Here is a 22,640-nt window from a genome sequence, read left to right as displayed (position 1 = left end):
AAGCCTTTCCACCATCTAAAAGGCACAAGTCAGGAGTGTGATGGAATAAACTCCACTTGCCTGGATGAGTGAAGCTCCAACAACACTCAAGAAGCTCGACACCATCCAGGACAAAGCAGCCCGCTTGATTGGCACCCCATCCACCACCCTAAACATTCACTCCCTTCACCACCAGCGCACTGTGGCTGCAGTGTGTACCATCCACAGAATGCACTGCAGCAACTCGCCAAGGCTTCTTCGACAGACCTCCGAAACCCCAACTCTATCACCTAGAACGACAAGGGCAGCAGGCACATGGGAACAACACCACCTGCACGTTCCCCTCCAAGTCACACATCATCCTGACTTGGAAATATATCGCCGTTCCTTCATCGTCGCTGGGTCAAAATCCTGGAACTCCCTTCCTAACAGCACTGTGGGAGAACCTTCACCACACGGACTGCAGCGGTTCAAGAAGGCGGCTCACCACCACCTTCTCAAGGGCAATTAGGGATGGGCAATAAATGCCGGCCTTGCCAGCGACGCCCACATCCCATGAATATAGTTTCATAGTTTGCAGATGACACGAAAATCAGGAATGTAGTGAACAATGTGGAGGATAGTAACAGACTTCAGGAGGATAGAGACAGACTGGTGAAATGGGCAGACACATGGCAGAATAATCATGTGGTTGACAGTGAGGAGGAAAGCTGTAGACTGCAGGAAGATATCAATGGACTGGTCAGGTGGGCAGAAAAGTGGCAAATGGAATTCAATCCAGAGAAATGTGAGGTGATGGATTTGGAGAGAGCAAACAAGGCAAGGGAATAGACAATAAATGGGAGGATACTGAGAGGTGTGGAGGAAGTGAGGGACCTTGGAGTGCATGTCCACAGATCCCTGAAGGTAGCAGGACAGGTAGATAAGGTGGTTAAGAAGGCATATGGAATACTTTCCTTTATTCGCTGAGGCAAAGAATATAACAGCAGTGAGGTTATGCTAGAACTGTATAAAACTTTGGTTAGACCACAGCTTGAGGACTGTGTACAGTTCTGGTCACCACATTACAGGAAAGATGTGATTGCACTCGAGAGGGTACAGAGGAGATTTACGAGGATGTTGCCAGGACTGGAGAATTTTAGCTGTGAGGAAAGATTGGATTGGCTGGGGTTGTTTTCTTTGGAAGAGAGGAGGCTGAGGGGTGATTTAATTGAGGTGTCTTTTGAGGGGCCTCGATAGAGTGGACAGGAAGGACCTATTTCCCTCAGCAGACAGGTCAATAACCAGGGGGCACAAATTAGAGGGGAGCTGAGGAGAAATGTTTTCACCCAGAGGGTGGTGGGAGTCTGGAACTCGCTGCCTGAAAGGGTGGAAGAGGCAGAAACCCTCAACTCATTTAAAAGGTACTTGGATATGCACCTGAAGTGCCGTAAACTACAAGGTTACGGACCAAGAGCTGGAAAGTGGGATCAGATGCATGGACCTTTTTTGGCCGGCACTGACACAATGGGCTGAATGGCCTCCTTCTGTGCAGTAAATTTCTCAAACTCTATTGATCTGTGTAAATATTTTAAATCACGACCCCTTGTATACAGGAAACACAGGGATTGATACAAAACCAGTTCGACTGAGATTTGAACTCACATCATTGGATTCAGAGCTCAGAGTGCTCCCCATTACACCATGTTTAAAAACTCTGCTTTCTCGAGCTCTCTGACCATTCACAGTCACTGATCTCTCCTGACTCCAGTTCAGTGGGTCCTGTCGTCTGACGTGAAGAGGTGAATCCTTTCAACTGATGAATTAACAATAAAAGGGACAGTCCCAGTGTGGATACAAAATTCGCATAGGGACAGAAAGCAGAGAGTAGTGGTGAACGGTTGTTTTTCAGACTGGAGGGAAGTATACAGTGGTGTCCCCAGGGGTCAGTATTAGGACCACTGCTCTTTTTGATTTATATTAATGACCTGGACTTGGGTATCGAGGGTATAATTTCAAAGTTTGCAGATGACACCAAACTCGGGAATGTAGTGAACAATGTGAAGGATAGTAACAGACTTCAGGAGGATATAGACAGACTGGTGAAATGGGCAGACACATGGCAGATGAAATTTAAAAAGTGTGAAGTGACACATTTTGGTTGGAAGAATGAGGTGAGGCAATATAAATGAAATGGTCCAATTCTGAAGGGGATACAGGAACAGAGAGACCTGGGGATGAATGTACACAAATCTTTGAAGGTGGCAGAACAAGTTGAGAAAGTGCTTCAAAAGCATATGGGATCCTGGGCTTTATGAATAGAGGCACAGAGTACAAAAGCAAGGAAGTTATGCTCAATCTTCATAAAACACTGGTTCGGCCTCTTTCTGTGCACCAAACTTTTGGAAATATGTCAAGGCCTTAGAGAGGGTGTGGAAGAGATTTACTAGAATGGTGCCAGGGATCAGGCACTTCAGTTATGTGGAGAGACTGGAGAAGCTGGGATTGTTCTCATTACAGTCTTGCCGGATAATCAGTGTGTAAACATTGCAAGGCACTGATGGAGAAAGTTTGGAGTGAAAAGAAAATGTAAACAATTCCTTCATTTCAAGAAACAGTGTTTTGAATTTCTACAAGTTTTCCTGCTGAATGCAGATTGCAGAGAAAAGTTCAGCAAACACCATTCTTTTGTGCAGTGAAACGCAGCATTGCACAAAAAACAACTTTCTCTGCTGCTGATTGGGGAAAGGGAAAGCGGAGTGACCATTGACATCACACATGGGGCAAGTGCACTCGATGTTGGTCTGTGCATGGGCACGCGTTAACTCCTCACTGAGTGTGGTTCCATGGTGTAATGGGGAGCACTCTGGACTCTGAATCCAGTGATCTGAGTTCAAATCTCAGTGGGACCTGTTTTGGATCAATCCCTGGGTTTCCTGTATAAAAAGAATCACAGTTTAAAATATGTACACAGATCAATTAATAGAATCATAAAATTTATAGCATCCAGTGAGTCCATTCAGCCCATTGTGTCTGAGCTGGCCAGAAAAGCACTATTCCATCTAATCCCAGTATCAAAGAATGTTACAGAAGAACAAAAGAAATAGGAGCAGGAGTTGGCCAATCGGCCCCTCGAGCCTGCTCCGCCATTCAATAAGATCATGGCTGATCTGGTCCGAACCTCAAATCTAAGTTCATGTCCAATTTCCTGCCCGCTCCCCATAACCCCTTATTCCCTTTACTTCTAGGAAACTGTCTATTTCTGTTTTAAATTTATTTAATGATGTAGCTTCCACAGCTTCCTGGGGCAGCAAATTCCACAGACCTACCACCCTCTGAGTGAAGAAGTTTCTCCTCATCTCAGTTTTGAAAGAGCAGCCCCTTATTCTAAGATTATGCCCCCTAGTTCTGGTTTCACCCATCCTTGGGAACATCCTTACCACATCCACCCGATCAAGCCCCTTCACAATCTTATATGTTTCAATAAGATCGCCTCTCATTCTTCTGAACTCCAATGAGTAGAGTCCCAATCTACTCAACCTCTCCTCATATGTCCGCCCCCTCATCCCCGGGATTAACCGAGTGAACCTTCTTCGTACTGCCTCGAGAGCAAGTATGTCTTTTCTTAAGTATGGTCACCAAAACTGTATGCAGTATTCCAGGTGCGGTCTCACCAATACCTTATATAACTGCAGCAATACCTCCCTGTTTTTATATTCTATCCCCCTAGCAATAAAAGCCAACATTCCGTTGGCCTTCTTGATCACCTGCTGCACCTGCATACTAACTTTTTGATTTTCTTGCACTAGGACCCCCAGATCCCTTTGTACTGCAGTACTTTCCAGTTTCTCGCCATTAAGATAATAACTTGCTCTCTGTTTTTTCCTGCCAAAGTGCATAACCTCACATTTTCCAACATTGTATTGCATCTGCCAAATCTCCGCCCACTCACCCAGCCTGTCCATATCCCCTTGTAGGTTTTTTATGTCCTCCTCACTCTCTACTTTCCCTCCCATCTTTGTATCATCTGCAAACTTTGATATATTACACTTGGTCCCCTCCTCCAAGCACAAAAGGAGGCCATTCGGCCCATCAGCCTGTGCTGGCTCTTTGAAATACCTATCCAATTCGTCCAGCTCCCCTGCTCTTTCCCCAGAGCCCTGCAAATTCAGGCAGTGAATTCCAGATCAAAATAACTCGCTGTGTAAATAAATGTTTCCTCATGTCGTCTCTGGTTCTTTTGCCGATCACCTTAAATCTGTGTCCTCTGGTTACTGACCCTTCTGTCACTGGAAACAGTTTCTCTTTATTTACTCTATCAAAACCGTTTATGATTTTGAAAACCTGTATCAAAAATTATCTTAACCTTTTCGGTTCTAAGCAAACAGTCAGCCTGGATTTGTTGTGGGGAACGTCATGTCTGACGAACTTGATTGAATTTTTTGAGGAGGTAACAAGGAGGGTCGATGAGGGTAGTGCGTTTGATGTAATGTACATGGATTTCAGCAAGGCTTTTGACAAAGTCCCACATGGCAGACTGGTCAAAAAAATACCAGCCCATGGGATCCAAGGGAGAGTGGGTAGTTGGACCCAAAATTGGCTCAGTGGCAGGAAGCAAAGGGTAATGGTCGACGGGTGTTTTTATGACTGGAAGGCTGTTTCCAGTGGGGTTCCACAGAGCTCAGTACTGGGTCCCTTGATTTTTGTGATATATATTAATGATTTGGATTTAAATGTCAGGGGCATGATTAAGAAGTTTGCAGATGATACAAAAATTGGCCATGTGTTTGATAGTGAGGAGGAAAGCTGTAGACTGCAGGAAGATATCAATGGACTGGTCAGGTGGGCACCTAACCTCAAACAGACCATCGTTCGCAGCAAATTACCCAGCATTCAGGAGAACAGCGTCCACGACACCACACAACCCTGCCACGGTAAACTCTGCAAGACATGCCAGATCATCGACACAGATACCACCATCACACGAGAGGACACCACCCACCAGGTGCATGGTTCATACTCCTGTGACTCAGCCAACGTTGTCTACCTCATACGTTGCAGGAAAGGATGCCCCAGAGCATGGTACATTGGCGAGACCATGCAGACACTGCGACAACGGATGAACTGACACCGCGCAACAATCGCCAGACAGGAGGGTTCCCTCCCAGTCGGGGAACACTTCAGCAGTCAAGGACATTCAGCCTCCGATCTTTGGGTAAGCGTTCTCCAAGATGGCCTTTGAGACACACGACAACACAAAATCGTCGAGCAGAAATTGATAGCCAAATTCCGCACCCATGAGGACGGCCTCAACCGGGATCTTGGGTTCATGTCACGCTACATGTAACCCCACCAGGGGAAAAAAGTTATCTGTTTTTAATACAACTGGTCATTCTCTCTCTTTCTCTGCCTTTCGGGTGTCTCTCTCTCTCTCTCTCTCTGTCTTTGTGTTCTGACCGATTGTGTATTCAGTCGTCTTGTATGTAATGTTCCCCTGTCTGAACACCATCCACTCCTTTGATTGCTGTGATTACCTCTCTGCCGAGGTGTGATAACGGGCAGTTGGAAAGATTATCTGCAATCACCAGGCATTGTTCTCTGACTGTATACGTGAGCTGCTACTGCAATCCATGTTACTGGAGCTCTCAGTCCAGATCATTGAAATCTCCTCTTAACCTTCTCTGCTCCAAGGAGAACAATCCCAGCTTCTCCAGTCTATTCACAAAACTGAAGTCCCTCATCCCTGGTCCCATTCTAGTAAATCTCTTCTACACTCTCTCTAAGGCCTTCACATCCTTCCTAAAGTGCGGTGCTCAGAATTGAACCCAATACTCCAGCTGTAGCCTATCCAATGTTCTCTATAATTTGAGCACAATTTCCTTGCTTTTGTTCTCTATGCCTCTATTCATAAAGCCCAGGATGACATTTGCCTTTTTAACAGCCTTCTCAACTTTGCTGCAAACATCAAAGATTTGTGTACATTCACCCCCAGGTCTCTCTGTTCCTGTACCCCCTTTAAAATTGTACCATTTAGTTTATTTTGCCTCTCCTCATTCTTCCTACAAAAATGTGTCACTTCACACTTCTCTGCATTAAATTCCATCTGCCATGTGTCTGCCCATTTCACCAGTCTGTCTATAACCTCCTGAAGTCTGTTACTATCCTTCACATTGTTTACTACATTCTCAAGTTTCGTGTCATCATCAAACGATGAAATTATATCCTCTATACCCAAGTCCAGGTCATTAATATATATCAAAAAGAGCAGTGGTCCTAATACTGACCCCTGGGGAACACCACTGTATACTTCCCTCCAGTCTGAAAAACAACCGTTCACCACTACTCTCTGCTTTCTGTCCCTCAGACAATTTTGTATCCACGCTGGAACTGTCCCTTTAAATGTTAATTCATCAGTTGAAAAGCTTCACCTCTTTGCATCAGACGACAGGACCCACTGAACTGGAGTGAGGAGAGATCAGTGACTGTGAATGGTCAGAGAGATGGAGAAAGCAGCACTGTAACAGTTATTGGTCCCATGGTGTAATGATGAGCACTCTGGACTCTGAATCCATGTTCGCTGAGTTGAAATCTCAATAAAACTTCAGTTCATTTTGTTCCAGCTGTTTGGGAGAAGCAATTAAAAGGCACCTGGAAACCAATCACTGATGCTGGGAATTTTTCTGCCTTAATCAATGAGGATCGAGCTCCTGGTCTTGATTTCAGATCAAAATCTCAGCCTGTCTTTCCCTTTCCCCAATCAGCAGCAGAGAAAGTTGTTTTTTGTTCAATGCTGAGTTTCACTGCAGAAAATGAGAGATTTTTTTCTTGTCCGTGTCATAGAATCACAGTATCACAGAATGTTCCAGCACAGAAGGAGGACATTCGGCCCATCGTGTCAATGCTGCTCTTTGAGAGACCGATCCAATTGGCCCCACACCCCTGCTCTTTGCCCAGAGCCCTGTAAATTCTTTCCCTTCTCACTGCCTGAAAGGGTGGAAGAGGCAGAAACCCTCATCACATTTAAAAGGTACTTGGATATGAACTTCAAGTGCTGGAAACGACAAGGCTACGGACCAAGAACTGGAAAGAGGGATTCGGCAGGATCGCTCTTTTTTGGCCGGGAAGGACACAATGGGCTGAATGGCCTCCTTCAGTGCAGTCAATTTGAAAGATTCTATTGATCTGTGCATTTTAAATCCTGATTTCTTTTCTGTGGGAAACACAGAGATTGACCCAAAACAGGTCCTACTGAGATTTGAACGCAGATCACTGGATTCAGAGTCCAGAGTGCTCCCCATTACACCATGGAACCACACTCAGTGAGGAGTTCACGAGTGCCCATGCACGGACCAACATCGAGTGCACTTGCCCCATGTGTGATGTCAATGGTCACTCCGCTTTCCCTTTCCCCAATCAGCAGCAGAGAAAGTTGTTTTTTGTGCAATGCTGCGTTTCACTGCACAAAAGAATGGTATTTGCTGAACTTTTCTCTGCAATCTGCATTCAGCAGGTAAACTTGTAGAAATTCAAAACACCGTTTCTTGAAATGAAGGAATTGTTTACATTTTCTTTTCACTCCAAACTTTCTCCATCAGTGCCTTGCAATGTTTATACACTGATTATCCGGCAAGACTGTAATACGAGCTGCGCTGAGCAGTGTGAAACAGAAGCAGTGACGAGGGAAGTGATAGACTTGACGGTAGCTGTGTGATTGTCTGAGCATCGATACTGAGCAGAGGGGAGAGTGGGGAAGCTGAAGGTATGGATGAGAAAGGGCCGAGCCAAAGTGGAAGGGTGGAGATGGAATTGTCCAGTGCTTGCAGTTTTGCTGGTGGGAGAGGTTTGCCAGTCGCCTCGAGGGGTCAGTGATGTATCAACATTGCTGTGCTGAGAAAAGAGCCAAGTGTCTTTGAATGGTGGGAGCTCAACTCAATCCCTGTGTGGGTTCCATGGTGTAATGGGGAGCACTCTGGACTCTGAATCCAGTGATCTGAGTTCAAATCTCAGTGGGACCTGTTTTGGATCAATCCCTGTGTTTCCCATATGAAAGGAGTCACTTTTTGAAATGTGTCCACAGATCGATTCCTGAGTATAACATTCAAAAATCCTCCAGCCACGTGAGCTGCTCCTGCAATCCATGTTACTGGAGCTCTCAGTCCAGATCATTGCTCGATGACAGTTTTTTTTCTCAGCTGTGAATGTTAATTCTTAAGTTGAAAAGATTCACCTCTTCACGTCAGACGTCAAGTCCCACTGAACTGGAGTGAGGAGAGATTCCAGTTTCTGTGAACGGTCGGAGAGCTGGAGAAAGTAGAGTTTTCTCAGAGCTAAATGTTCAGTTCCATGGTGTAATGTTGAGCACTCTGGACATTGAATTCAACAAATCGAGTTAAACCTCCCTTTTTGTTCTCCCATCTGTTTGAAAATATGGGACAAACAAATAAAATGCACCTGGAACCCAATCATTGCTCCTGGACAGTTTTCTGCCTTAATCAATGAGGATCGAGCTCCTGGTCTCGATTTCAGAGCATAATCTCAGCCTGTCTTTCTATAGTCTATCATCGGTCCATTGTATCTCTTTGAGAGACCGATCCAATTAGTCCCACTCCCCTGCTCTTTCCCCTCAGGTCTTTAAATTATTTCCCTTCAAATATTTATCCAATTCCCTTTTGAAAGTTACTATTGAATCTGTTTCCACCACCTTTTCAGGCAGTGAATTCCAGATCAGAACAACTCGCTGTGTAAAAAAATGTTTCCTCATCTCGCCTCTGGTTCTTTTGCCGATCACCTTAAATCTGTGTCCTCTGGTTACCGACCCTTCTGTCACTGGAAACAGTTTCTCTTTATTTAATCTATCAAAACCCTTCATGATTTTGAACACCTCGATCAAATCTTCCCTTAACCTTCTCTGCTCTGAGGAGAACAATCCCAGATTCTCCAGTCCATCCACATAACTGAAGTCCCTCATCCTTGACCTGCCGTCTCCAAAGATTTGTGTACATTCACCCTCAGGTCTCTCTGTTCCTGTATCCCCTTTAAAATTATATCATTTAGTTTATCTTGTCTCTCCTCATTTTTATTACCAAAATGTATCAGTGCACACTTCTCTGTGCTGAATTTCATAAAATTTACAGCACACAGTGAAGCCATTCAGCCCATTGTGGCTGTGCTGGCCAGAAAAACACAAATCCCAGTATCCAAGAATGTTACAGCACAAATGGAGGCTCATTGTTCCTGTGCTGCTCTTTGAGAGACCGATCCTATTGTTTCTTTCCATCCAATTCCCTTTTGAAAGTTACTATTGAATCTGCTTCCACCACCTTTTCAGGCAGTGAATTCCAGATCAGAACAACTCGCTGTGTCAAAAAATGTTTCCTCATGTCGCCTCTGGTTCTTTTGCCGATCACCTTAAATCTGTGTCCTCTGGTTACCGACCCTTCTGTCACTGGAATCAGTTTCTCTTTATTTACTCTATCAAAACCCTTCATGATTTTGAACACCTCGATCAAATCTCCCTTTAACCTTCTCTGTTCGAAGGAGAACAATCCCAGCTTCTCCAGTCTCCCAAACTGCGGTGCTCAGAATTGAACCCAATACTCCAGCTGAGGCCTAACCAGTGTTAAATAAAAGTTCATCATAACTTCCTTGCTTTTGTACTCTGTGCCTCTCTTAATAAAGCCCAGAATGCCGTATGCTTTATTAACAGCCTTCTCAACCTGTCCTGCCACCTTCAAAGATTTGTGTACATTCACCCCCAGGTTTCTCTGTTCCTGCATCCACTTTAAAATTGTACGATTTAGTTTCTTTTGCCTCTCCTCATTCTTCCTGCCCAAATGTGTCACTTCACACTTCTCTGTGTTAAATTCCATCTGCCATGTGTCTGCCCATTTCACCAGTCTGTCTATATCCTCCTGAAGTCTGTTACTATCCTCCACATTGTTCACCACATTCCTGAGTTTCGTGTCATCTGAAAACATTGAAATTATCCCCTCTATACCCAAGTCCAGGACATTAATATATATTAAAAAAGCAGTGGTCCTGATATCCACTCTTGGGGAACACCACAGTCTACAACCGTTCACCACTACTCTCTGCTTTCTGTCCCGAAAGCAATTTTGTATCCACGCTGGGACTGACCCTTTAATTGTTAATTCATCAGTTGAAAGGATTCATCTCTTCACATCGGACGACAGGACCCACTGAACTGGAGTCAGGAGAGATCAGTGACTGTGAATGATCAGAGTGCTGGAGAAAGGGAATGGGCATTAGTTATTGGTTCCATGGTGTGATGGTGAGCACTCTTGGCTATAAATACAGTCATCTGAGTTCAAATCTCAATACAACTTCAATTGATGGTGTCACTGTTATTTGCAAATTTTGGACAAATAAGAAAAGACACCTGTAACCAGTCACTGACACTGGACAGTTTTCTGCCTGAATCAATGATGATCAAGCTCCTGGTCCAGATTTCAGATCATAATCTCAGCCTGTCTTTCCCTTTCCCCAATCAGCAGCAGAGAAATTGTTTGTTGGTCACACCAAACTTTCTCCATCAGTGCCTTGCGATGTTTATACACTGATTATCCGGCAAGACTGTAATACGAGCTGCGCTGAGCAGAGTGAAACAGAAGCAGTGACGAGGGAAGTGATAGACTTGACGGTAGCTGTGTGATTGTTTGAATGGTGGGAGATCAACTCAATCCCTGTGTGGGTTCCATGGTGTAATGGTGAGCACTCTGGACTCTGAATCCAGTGATCTGAGTTCAAATCTCAGTGGAACCTGTTTTGGATCAATCCCTGTGTTTCCCATATGAAAGGAGTCACTTTTTAAAATGTGTCCACAGATCGATTCCTGAGTATAACATTCAAAAATCCTCCAGCCACGTGAGCTGCTGCTGCAATCCATGTTACTGGAGCTCTCAGTCCACATCATTGCACAATAGCAGATATTTTCTGGTCTGTATCAAAGAATCACAGTATCACAGAATGTTGCAGCACAAATGGAGGCCATTCAGCCCATTGTGCCTGTGCCGACTCTTTGAACGAGATATCCAATTAGTCCCACTCCCCTGCTCTTTCCCCACAGCCCTGAAAGTAATTAACTCTCAAATATTTGATCAATGCTGCGTTACACTGCAGAAAATGACAGACTTTTTTTCTTGTCCGTGTCATAGAATCACAGTATCACAGAATGTTACAGCACTGAATGAGGCCATTCGGCCCATCGTGCCTGTGCTGCTCTTTGAAAGAGCTATCCAGTGGCAGCATGGTACGAATTTGGCAAAGGGACAGAAAGCAGAGAGTAGTGGTGAACGGTTGTTTTTCAGACTGGAGGGAAGTTTACAGTGATGTTCCCCAGGGGTCAGTATTAGGACCACTGCTCTTTTTGATATATATTAATGACCTGGACTTGGGTATAGAGGGTATGATTTTAAACTTTGCAGAAGACACGAAACTTGGGAATATAGTAAACAATGTAGAGGATAGTAACAGATTTCAGGAGGATATGGACAGACTGGTGAAATGGGCAGACACATGGCAGATGGAATTTAACACAGAGAACTGTGAAGTGACACATTTTTGTGGGAAGAATGAGGAGAGGCAAAATAAACTAAATGGTACAATTTTAAAGGGGGTACAGGAACAGAGAGACCTGGGGGTGAATGTACACAAATCTTTGAAGGTGGTAGGACAGGTTGAGAAGGCTGTTAATAAAGCATACGGGATCCTGGGCTTCATTAATAGAGGCACAGAGTACAAAAGCAAGGAAGTTACGCTAAACTTTTATAAAACACTGGTTCGGCCTCAGCTGGAGTATTGGGTTCAATTCTGGGCACCGCACTTTAGGAAGGATGTGAAGGCCTTAGAGAGGGTGCAGAGGAGATTTACTAGAATGGTTCCAGGGATGAGGGACTTCAGTTATGTGGATAGACTGGAGAATCTGGGGTTGTTCTCATTGGAGCAGAAAAGGTTAAGAGGAGATTTGATCGAGGTGTCCAAAATCATGAAGGGTTTTGATAGAGTAAATAAAGAGAAACTGTTTCCAGTGACAGAAGGGTCGGTAACCAGAGGACACAGATTTAAGGTGATCGGCAAAAGAACCAGAGGCGACATGAGGAAACATTTTTTTACACAGCGAGTTGTTCTGATCTGGAATTCACTGCCTGAAAAGGTGGTGGAAGCAGATTCAACAGTAACTTTCAAAAGGGAATTGGATAAATATTTGAAGGGATGAATCTACAGGGCTCTGGGGAGAGAGCAGGGGAGTGGGACTAATTGGATCGGTCTCTCAAAGAGCAGCACAGGCACGACGGGCCGAATGGCCTCCATCTGTGCTGTAACATTCTGTGATTCTGTGATTCTTTGATGCAGACAAGAAAAAAGTCTGTCATCGTGCAACGATCTGGAATGAGAGCTCCAGTAACATGGATTGCAGGAGCAGCTCACGTGGCTGGAGGATTTTTGAATGTTATACTCAGGAATCGATCTGTGGACACATTTTAAAAAGTGACTCTTTTCATATGGGAAACACAGGGATTGATCCAAAACAGGTTCCACTGAGATTTGAACTCAGATCACTGGATTCAGAGTCCAGAGTGCTCACCATTACACCATGGAACCCACACAGGGATTGAGCTCAGCTCCCACCATTCAAAGACACTTGGCTCTTTTCTCAGCACGGCAATGTCGATACATCACTGACCCCTCGAGGCGACTGGCAAACCTCTCCCACCAGCAAAACTGCAAGCACTGGACAATTCCATCTCCACCCTTCCACTTTGGCTCGGCCCTTTCTCATCCATACCTTCAGCTTCCCCACTCTCCCCTCTGCTCAGTATCGATGCTCAGACAATCACACAGCTACCGTCAAGTCTATCACTTCCCTCGTCACTGCTTCTGTTTCCCACTGCTCAGCGCAGCTCGTATTACAGTCTTGCCGGATAATCAGTGTATAAACATTGCAAGGCACTGATGGAGAAAGTTTGGAGTGAAAAGAAAATGTAAACAATTCCTTCATTTCAAGAAACGGTGCTTTGAATTTCTACAAGTTTTCCTGCTGAATGCAGATTGCAGAGAAAAGTTCAGCAAACACCATTCTTTTGTGCAGTGAAACGCAGCATTGCACAAAAAACAACTTTCTCTGCTGCTGATTGGGGAAAGGGAAAGCGGAGTGACCATTGACATCACACATGGGGCAAGTGCACTCGATGTTGGTCTGTGCATGGGCACTCGTGAACTCCTCACTGAGTGTGGTTCCATGGTGGAATGGGGAGCACTCGGGAACTCTGAATTCAAATCTCAGTGGGACCTGTTTTGGATCAATCCCTGTGTTTCCTGCATGAAAGGAATCACTATTTAAAATATGTGTTTTGGTCAATTTATAAAATGCAGAATCTTCCTCCACGGGTGCCATTTGGCCTGTTGTGTCTGTGCTGGACAGAAAAGAGCTTTTCGATCTAATTCCAGCTCTTGGTCCGTAGCCTTGTAGTTTACATTTTAAAAATTATACCCTCTATACCCAAGTCCAGGTCATGAATATATATCAAAAAGAGCAGTGGTCCTAATACTGACCCCTGGGGAACACCACTGTATACTTCCCTCCAGTCTGAGAAACAACCGTTCACCACTACTCTCTGCTTTCTGTCCCTTCGACAATTTTGTATCCACGCTGGGACTGTCCGTTTTGTTGTTGATTCTTAAGCTGAAAGGATTCACCTCTTCGGGTCAGACGACGTGACCAACTGAACTGGAGACAGGAGAGATCAGTGGCTGCGAAATGTTGGAGAATTGGAGGAACTCGCACTACAGCGGGTTCCATGGTGTAATGGTGAGCACTCTGGACTCTGAATCCAGTGATCTGAGTTCAAATATCAGTCAGACCTCAATTCTTCTTGTCCCATCTGTTTGGGATAATCAAATCAAATAGCAGTTTGAAAACCACTCTCTGACATTGGGTAGTATTCTGTCTTAATCAATAAGGATCAAGCTCCTTGTCTGAATTTCAGATCATAATCTGAGCCTCCCTTTCCCAAATAAGCACAAGAGAAAGTTGTTTTCTGTTCAATGCTGCATTTCACTGCAGAAAATGACAGAATCACAGTAACAATGCAGAAGGAGGCTATTCGGCCCATTGTTCTTCTGCTGCTCTTTCAAAGAACTATCCAATTCGTCTCTTTCCCCAGAGTCCTGTCAATTCTTTCCCTTCAAATATTTCTCCAATTCCCTTTTGAAAGTTACTCTTGAATCTGATTCCACCACCTTTTCAGGCAGTGAATTCCATTGAGAAATAAAATCTCCACGGGAAAAGTGATCCATCCCTGCCGAACTAAAGAAGTTAAGGATAGTATTAGATTAAAGAAGAGGCCTATAATGTTGCCAGGAAGAGTGGTAAGCCTGAGGATTGGGAGAGTTTTAGAAACCAGCAAAGGAACTGAAAGTAATTAATATCAGTAGGAAATCGTCATTGAGAAACTAGTGGGACTAAAAGCTGATAAATCCCCTGGACCTGATGGTCGACATCCCAGGGTTCGAAAAGAGGTGGCTGCAGAGATAGTGGATCCATTGGTTGCGATCTTCCAGAATTCTCTAGATTCTTGAACGGTCCCAGCGGATTGGAAAGTGGCAAATGTAATCCCACTATTCAAGAAAGGAGGGAGAGAGAAAACAGGGAACTACAGGCCAGTTAGCCTGACATCAGTCGTCAGGAAAATGCTGGAATCTATTATTAAGGAAGTGGTAACAGGGCACTTAGAAAATCATAATATGATTAGGCAGAGCCGACATGGTTTTATGAAAGGGAAATCGTGTTTGACAAATTTATTAGAGTTTTTTGAGGATGTAACGAACAGGGTAGATAAAGGGGAACCAGTGGATGGAGTATATTTGGATTTTCAAAAGGCATTTGATAAAGTGACACACAAAAGGTTGTTACACAAGATCAGGACTCGTGGGTTAACAGACAGAAAACAGAGAGTAGGGATAAACGGGTCATTCTCGGGTTGACAGGCTGTAACTAGTGGGGTATCGCAAGGATCAGTGCTTGGGCCTCAGCTATTTACAATCTATATTAATGACTCAGATGAAGGGACCGAGTGTAATGTATCCAAGTTTACTGACGATACAAAGCTAGGTGGGAAAGTAAGCTGTGAGGAGGACACACAGAGTCTGCAAAGGGATATAGACAGGTTAAGTGAGTGGGCAAGAAGGTGGCAGATGGAGTATAATGTGGGTAATGTGAGATTATTCACTTTGGTAGGAAGAATAGAAAAACAGAATATTTTATAAATGGTGAGAAACTATTAATGTTGGTGTTCAGAGAGACTTGGGTGTCCTCGTACAAGAAACACAAAAAGTTAGGATGCAGGTACAGCAAGCGATTAGGAAGGTAAATGGAATGTTGGTCTTTATTTTCTCTGCAATCTGCATTCAGCAGGCAAACTTGTAGAAATTCAAATCCCTGTTTCTTGAAATACAGGAATTGCTTGGATCGTATTCTTGCCCTCGAGCAAAATTTACATTTACTTTTCAGGCCAAACTTTCTCCATCAGTGCCTTGCAATGTTTATACACTGATTATCCGGCAAGACTGTAATACGAGCTGCGCTGAGCAGTGTGAAACAGAAGCAGTGACGAGGGAAGTGAAAGACTTGACGGTAGCTGTGTGATTGTCTGAGCATCGTAAACAATTTTACAACACCAAGTTATAGTCCAGCAATTTTATTTTAAATTCACAAGCTTTCGGAGGCTTCCCCCTTCGTCAGGTGAACGATGTGAAAATGAAATCCTCGAAATGAAATCGCATTTATAATTCACAGAACAATGCTTGGTGAGTACAGACAGTTTTTTCAACTGCCCGTTGCCAAGGCAATCAGTGTGCAGACAGACAGGTGTTACCTGCAAGGTCTCAGAATATACAAATCACCAAAAAAAAACAACAAACAAAAAAATACAGAGATAGACATCATGTCTGAGCATCGATACTGAGCAGAGGGGAGAGTGGGGAAGCTGAAGGTATGGATGAGAAAGGGCCGAGCCAAAGTGGAAGTGTGGAGATGGAATTGTCCAGTGCTTGCAGTTTTGCTGGTGGGAGAGGTTTGCCAGTCGCCTCGAGGGGTCAGTGATGTATCGACATTGCCGTGCTGAGAAAAGAGCCAAGTGTCTTTGAATGGTGGGAGCTCAACTCAATCCCTGTGTGGGTTCCATGGTGTAATGGTGAGCACTCTGGACTCTGAATCCAGTGATCTGAGTTCAAATCTCAGTTGGACCTGTTTTGGATCAATCCCTGTGTTTCCCATATGAAAGGAGTCACTTTTTAAAATGTGTCCACAGATCGATTCCTGAGTATAACATTCAAAAATCCTCCAGCCACGTGAGCTGCTCCTGCAATCCATGTTACTGGAGCTCTCAGTCCAGATCGTTGATTAATGACAAATCATAATCTCAGCCTGTCTTTCCCTTTCCCAAATCAACAGAACAGAAAGTTTGTTTTTTGTTCAATGCTGCGTTTCACTGCACAAAATGACAGAATCTTTTCTTGTCTGTATCATAGAATCTCAGTATCACAGAATGTAACAGCACAGAAGGTGGCCATTCAGCCCATCGTGCCTGTGCTGCTCCTTGAAAGACCAATCCAATTAGCCCCACTCCCCTGCTCTTTCCCCAGAGCCCTCTAAATTTATTCCCTTGGATTATTTTCGATGGGGTAACAGAGAGGGTCGATGAGGTCAATGCGGTTGATGTTGTGTATATGGACTTGCAAAAGGTGCTCTCCTCAGAGCAGAGAAGGTTAAGAGGAGATTTCAATGATCTGGACTGAGAGCTCCAGTAACATGGATTGCAGTAGCAGCTCACGTGGCTGGAGGATTTTTGAATGTTATACTCAGGAATCGATCTGTGGACACATTTTGAAAAGTGACTCTTTCCTGTGGGAAACACAGGGATTGATCCAAAACAGGTCCCACTGAGATTTGAACTCAGATCACTGGATTCAGAGTCCAGAGTGCTCCCCATTACACCATGGAACCCACACAGGGATTGAGTTGAGCTCCCACCATTCAAAGACACTTGGCTCTTTTCTCAGCACGGAAATGTCGATACATCACTGACCCCTCGAGGCGACTGGCAAACCTCTCCCACCAGCAAAACTGCAAGCATTGGACAATTCCATCTCCACACTTCCACTTTGGCTCGGCACTTTCTCATCCATACCTTCAGCTTCCCCACTCTCCCCTCTGCTCAGTATCGATGCTCAGACAATCACACAGCTACCGTCAAGTCTATCACTTCCCTCATCACTGCTTCTGTTTCACACTGCTCAGCGCAGCTCGTATTACAGTCTTGCCGGATAATCAGTGTATAAACATTGCAAGGCACTGATGGAGAAAGTTTGGTGTGAACAACAAACAATGTCTCTGCTGCTGATTGGGGAAAGGGAAAGACAGGCTGAGATTATGATCTGAAATCTGGACCAGGAGCTCGATCATCATTGATTCAGGCAGAAAACTGTCCAGTGTCAGTGATTGGTTACAAGTGTCTTTTCTTGTTTGTCCAAAATTTGCAAACAACAGTGACATCATAAATTGAAGTTTCACTGAGATTTGAACTCAAATCAGCGGATTCAGAGTCCAGGAGTGCTCACCATCACACCATGGAAACTGGCACATTGTGAATGGTCAGAGAGCTGGAGAACACAGGAATGTAATCGTTATATGTGACAGGTTCCATGGTGTGACGGTCTGTAAGGGGTTTTGTTTCCGGGGCTTATTGTAGGTCAGCCAGTTATGTTTTCCTGAGCTGCCCTGCCCGCTGTGCGGTTTCGAATCGCTTTCCCCTTCCTGATTCTGAGCTCAGGACTTATCGAGCGGTAATAAGGACAGACGAACAGACCAGTGGATTGGGGCAAGGAAAACCAATGTTTATTAACAATATAACTAAAACTACAAGGTAAACAGTATTATACAGAAGATAAAAGGAATCGCTCTGGATGCAATACAGTCTTACACTTAACGGGGTGGAAGAAACGGACGCATCGAGGGAAAATTCTAAAATCACAATTTTAGCAATACCCCTTTAATTCCCACCTTTACACCGAGCTAGGTTGTCTTGTGACGGCCAGGAAAAAATAATGCTCACCGGTGAAACAGATGAAAAGGCCTGGCCCCTGTGCCCTGCTGCTGCCTTCGACACGTGGTTGCGATGTTTACTGGACGGCCTTCCTTCTTGGTTGCTAGCAGGCAAGCAGGACGCTGGGCCGAGGCGAAGAGAGAGAGAGGTTCTGGGATGCCCCCAGTTATACCCTCCCGGTAATGAGTTCATTTTGCGCCTCATTTGTTTGCTCCATTGTCCGATTTTGGTGTGAAAACGTAAGATAATAAGGCCCCGATCTTGGCCCATTTCCATTAATGGCCGGTACCTGTCCCGATCTGTTCCATAACTGCTTCCCATTGTTCCCAATGTTCCTTCATGGGTCACCTTAGTCCTGGGATTATTCCTGCTTGAATTTTGATGTGTAGGCAGGCAACGTTGATGGCTTGCCTCAGGGCGTGAATGCAACTGCATTGTTCAAAGAGCCCTGTCTGCTCCTGTGGAAAGGTGTTTACAGACGTGTTAAACACGGAGCTGCCAAGCTGTCAGAAAATCCAATTTCAAATGCTGCAGGCCCTTGGCCATGTGTCTGACCGCAGCCATTTTGAGAGACCCTGGATTTTTTAAAACACAGTCACACCAGGGTTTCTTTAATAACTCCAATAAATCTTCGGGGAGGGTGCGGGGACATGTGAAATTTTGCGAATCCCTTCAGGTGAGCACTCTTGGACTTCGAATCCTGTGATCTGAATTCTCCTCTCGGTGGAACTGCAATTTATGAAGTTCCTGCTGTCTCAAAATTTGAGGCAAACGATTAAAAGACACCTGGAAACCAATCACTGCTGGACAGTTTTCTGCCTTAATCAATGAGGATCGAGCTCCTGGTCCAGGTTTCAGATCATAAGCAGTCCGTACCCACATGCAGCAAGACCTGGACAACTTCTAGGCTTGGCTCATAAGTGGCAAGTAACATTCACGCCAGACAAGTGCCAGGCAATGACCATCTCCAACAAGAGAGAGTCTAACCACCTCCCCTTGACATTCAATGGCATTACCATCGCCGAATCCCCCACCATCAACATCCTGGGGGTCACCACTGACCAGAAACTTAACTGGACCAGCCAGATAAATACTGTGGCTACAAGAGCAGGTCAGAGGTTGGGTATTTTACGGGAGTGACTCACCTCCTGACTCCCCAAAGCCTTTCTACCTTTCTAAAAGGCACAAGTCAGGAGTGTGATGGAATAAACTCCACTTGCCTGGATGAGTGCAGCTCCAACAACACTCAAGAAGCTCGACACCACCCAAGATAAAGCAGCCCGCTTGATTGGCACCCCATCCACCACCCTAAACATTCACTCCCTTCACCACCGGCGCACTGTGGCTGCAGTGTGTACCATCCATAGGATGTACTGCAGCAACTCGCCAAGGCTTCTTCGACAGACCTCCGAAACCCCAACTCTACCACCTTGAAGGACAAGGGCAGCAGGCACATGGGAACAACACCACCTGCACGTTCCCCTCCAAGTCACACATCATCCTGACTTGGAAATATATCACCGTTCCTTCATCGTCGCTGGGTCAAAATCCTGGAACTCCCTTCCTAACAGCACTGTGGGAGAACCGTCACCACACGGACTGCAGCGGTTCAAGAAGGTGGCTCACCACCACCTTCTCAAGGGCAATTAGGGATGGGCAATAAATGCCGGCCTTGCCAGCGACGCCCACATCCCATGAATATAGTTTCATAGTTTGCAGATGACACGAAAATCAGGAATGTAGTAAACAATGTGGAGGATAGTAACAGACTTCAGGAGGATCGAGACAGACTGGTGAAATGGGCAGACACATGGCAGATGAACCATGTGGTTGATAGTGAGGAGGAAAGCTGTAGACTGCAGGAAGATATCAATGGACTGGTCAGGTGGGCAGAAAAGTGGCAAATGGAATTCAATCCAGAGCAATGTGAGGTGATGGATTTGGAGAGAGCAAACAAGGCAAGGGAATAGACAATAAATGGGAGGATACTGAGAGGTGTGGAGGAAGTGAGGGACCTTGGAGTGCATGTCCACAGATCCCTGAAGGTAGCAGGACAGGTCGATAAGGTGGTTAAGAAGGCACATGGAATACTTTCCTTTATTCGCTAAGGCAAAGAATATAACAGCAGTGAGGTTATGCTAGAACTGTATAAAACTTTGGTTAGACCACAGCTTGAGGACTGTGTACAGTTCTGGTCACCACATTACAGGAAAGATGTGATTGCACTCGAGAGGGTACAGAGGAGATTTACGAGGATGTTGCCAGGACTGGAGAATTTTAGCTGTGAGGAAAGATTGGATTGGCTGGGGTTGTTTTCTTTGGAAGAGAGGAGGCTGAGGGGTGATTTAATTGAGGTGTCTTTTGAGGGGCCTCGATAGAGTGGACAGGAAGGACCTATTTCCCTTAGCAGACAGGTCAATAACCAGGGGGCACAAATTAGAGGGGAGCTGAGGAGAAATGTTTTCTCCCAGAGGGTGGTGGGAGTCTGGAACTCACTGCCTGAAAGGGTGGAAGAGGCAGAAACCCTCAACTCATTGAAAAGGTACTTGGATATGCACCTGAAGTGCCGTAAACTACAAGGTTACGGACAAAGAGCTGGAAAGTGGGATAAGATGCATGGACCTTTTTTGGCTGGCATTGACACAATGGGCTGAATGGCCTCCTTCTGTGCAGTAAATTTCTCAAACTCTATTGATCTGTGTAAATATTTTAAATCACGACCCCTTTTATACAGGAAACACAGGGATTGATACAAACCCAGTTCGACTGAGATTTGAACTCAGATCATTGGATTCAGAGCTCAGAGTGCTCACCATTACACCACGTTTAAAAACTCTGCTTTCTCCATCTCTCTGACCATTCACAGTCACTGATCTCTCCTGACTCCAGTTCAGTGGGTCCTGTCGTCTGACGTGAAGAGGTGAATCCTTTCAACTTACAAATTAACAATAAAAGGGACAGTCCCAGTGTGGATACAAAATTGTCTAAGGGACAGAAAGCAGAGAGTAGTGGTGAACGGTTGTTTTTCAGACTGGAGGGAAGTATACAGTGGTGTTCCCCAGGGGTCAGTATTAGGACCACTGCTCTTTTTAATATATGTTAATGACCTGGACTTGGGTATAGAGAGTATAATTTCAAAGTTTGCAGATGACATGAAACTCGGGAATGTAGTAAACAATGTGGAGGATAGTAACAGACTTCAGGAGGATATCGACAGACTGGTGAAATGGGCAGACACATGGCAGATGAAATTTTAAAAGTGTGAAGTGACACATTTTGGTTGGAAGAATGAGGTGAGGCAATATAAATGAAATGGTACAATTCTAAAGGGGATACAGGAACAGAGAGACCTGGGGGTGTATGCAGACAAATCTTTGAAGGTGGCAGAACAAGTTGAGAAAGTGCTTCAAAAGCATATGGGATCCTGGGCTTTATAAATAAAATTCTCTCTCTCTCTCTCTCTGCCATTTTGAGTTTCTTTCTGCCTGCCTGTTAATAGACACAATGTATATCGAGTGTACTGGGACGTGCTGTTCTCCGTGACTGGCCTGTTTGAATAACAACGACACCTTTTGATTGGTGTGATGCTGTCCCAACATAGTATAAGATATGCGATTTGAGAACCTTTTCATTCATTCATCTGACGAAGGAGATAATCTCCGAAAGCTTGTGATTTTAAAATAAATTTGTTGGACTATAACCTGGTGTTGTAAGATTTCTTACATTTATAAATAGAGGCACAGGGTACAAAAGCAAGGAAGTTATGCTCAATCTTCATAAAACACTGGTTCGGCCTCTTTCTGTGCACCAAACTTTTGGAAATATGTCAAGGCCTGAGAGAGGGTGTGGAAGAGATTATCCAGAATGGTGCCAGGGATCAGGGACTTAAGTTATGTGGAGAGACTGGAGAAGCTGGGATTGTTCTCATTACAGTCTTGCCGGATAATCAGTGTATAAACATTGCAAGGCACTGATGGAGAAAGTTTGGAGTGAAAAGAAAATGTAAACAATTCCCTCATTTCAAGAAACAGTTCTTTGAATTTCTACAAGTTTTCTTGCTGAATGCAGATTGCAGAGAAAAGTTCAGCAAACACCATTCTTTTGTGCAGTGAAACGCAGCATTGCACAAAAAACAACTTTCTCTGCTGCTGATTGGGGAAAGGGAAAGCGGAGTGACCATTGACATCACACATGGGGCAAGTGCACTCGATGTTGGTCTGTGCATGGGCACTCGTGAACTCCTCACTGAGTGTGGTTCCATGGTGTAATGGGGAGCACTCTGGACTCTGAATCCAGTGACCTGAGTTCAAATCTTAGTGGGACCTGTTTTGGATCAATCCCTGGGTTTCCCACATGAAAGGAATCTCAATTTAAAATATGTACACAGATCAATTAATAGTATCATAAAATTTATAGCATCCAGTGAGTCCATTCAGCCCATTGTGTCTGAGCTGGCCAAAGAAGCACTATTCTATCTGATCCCAGGATCAAAGAATATTGCAGCACAAAAGGAGGACATTCGGCCCATCAGCCTGTGCTGGCTCTTTGAAATACCGATCC

The 22,640-nt window shown here is 44.7% G+C and overlaps 7 non-coding genes across 7 annotated transcripts; 5 read left to right on the top strand and 2 right to left on the bottom strand.

Annotated features, from left to right (window-relative positions):
- Nucleotides 1-2,798: 2,798 nt before the first annotated feature.
- Nucleotides 2,799-2,870, top strand: trnaq-cug (transfer RNA glutamine (anticodon CUG)). The gene has a single exon. It is a non-coding gene; the product is annotated as a tRNA-Gln (tRNA).
- Nucleotides 2,871-7,901: 5,031 nt separating this feature from the next.
- Nucleotides 7,902-7,973, top strand: trnaq-cug (transfer RNA glutamine (anticodon CUG)). Its single transcript has one exon. It is a non-coding gene; the product is annotated as a tRNA-Gln (tRNA).
- A 2,695-nt stretch (nt 7,974-10,668) lies between these two features.
- Nucleotides 10,669-10,740, top strand: trnaq-cug (transfer RNA glutamine (anticodon CUG)). The gene has a single exon. It is a non-coding gene; the product is annotated as a tRNA-Gln (tRNA).
- A 1,767-nt stretch (nt 10,741-12,507) lies between these two features.
- trnaq-cug (transfer RNA glutamine (anticodon CUG)) lies at nt 12,508-12,579 on the bottom strand. Its single transcript has one exon. It is a non-coding gene; the product is annotated as a tRNA-Gln (tRNA).
- A 3,573-nt stretch (nt 12,580-16,152) lies between these two features.
- On the top strand, nt 16,153-16,224 carry trnaq-cug (transfer RNA glutamine (anticodon CUG)). The gene has a single exon. It is a non-coding gene; the product is annotated as a tRNA-Gln (tRNA).
- A 685-nt stretch (nt 16,225-16,909) lies between these two features.
- trnaq-cug (transfer RNA glutamine (anticodon CUG)) lies at nt 16,910-16,981 on the bottom strand. The gene has a single exon. It is a non-coding gene; the product is annotated as a tRNA-Gln (tRNA).
- Nucleotides 16,982-22,333: 5,352 nt separating this feature from the next.
- On the top strand, nt 22,334-22,405 carry trnaq-cug (transfer RNA glutamine (anticodon CUG)). The gene has a single exon. It is a non-coding gene; the product is annotated as a tRNA-Gln (tRNA).
- The last annotated feature ends 235 nt before the right edge of the window (nt 22,406-22,640 follow it).

The sequence above is a fragment of the Heptranchias perlo genome, unplaced genomic scaffold (genome assembly GCF_035084215.1).
Source record: "Heptranchias perlo isolate sHepPer1 unplaced genomic scaffold, sHepPer1.hap1 HAP1_SCAFFOLD_526, whole genome shotgun sequence".
Taxonomy (NCBI): Eukaryota; Metazoa; Chordata; class Chondrichthyes; order Hexanchiformes; family Hexanchidae; genus Heptranchias; species Heptranchias perlo.
This window is presented reverse-complemented; position numbering and strand designations above follow the sequence as displayed.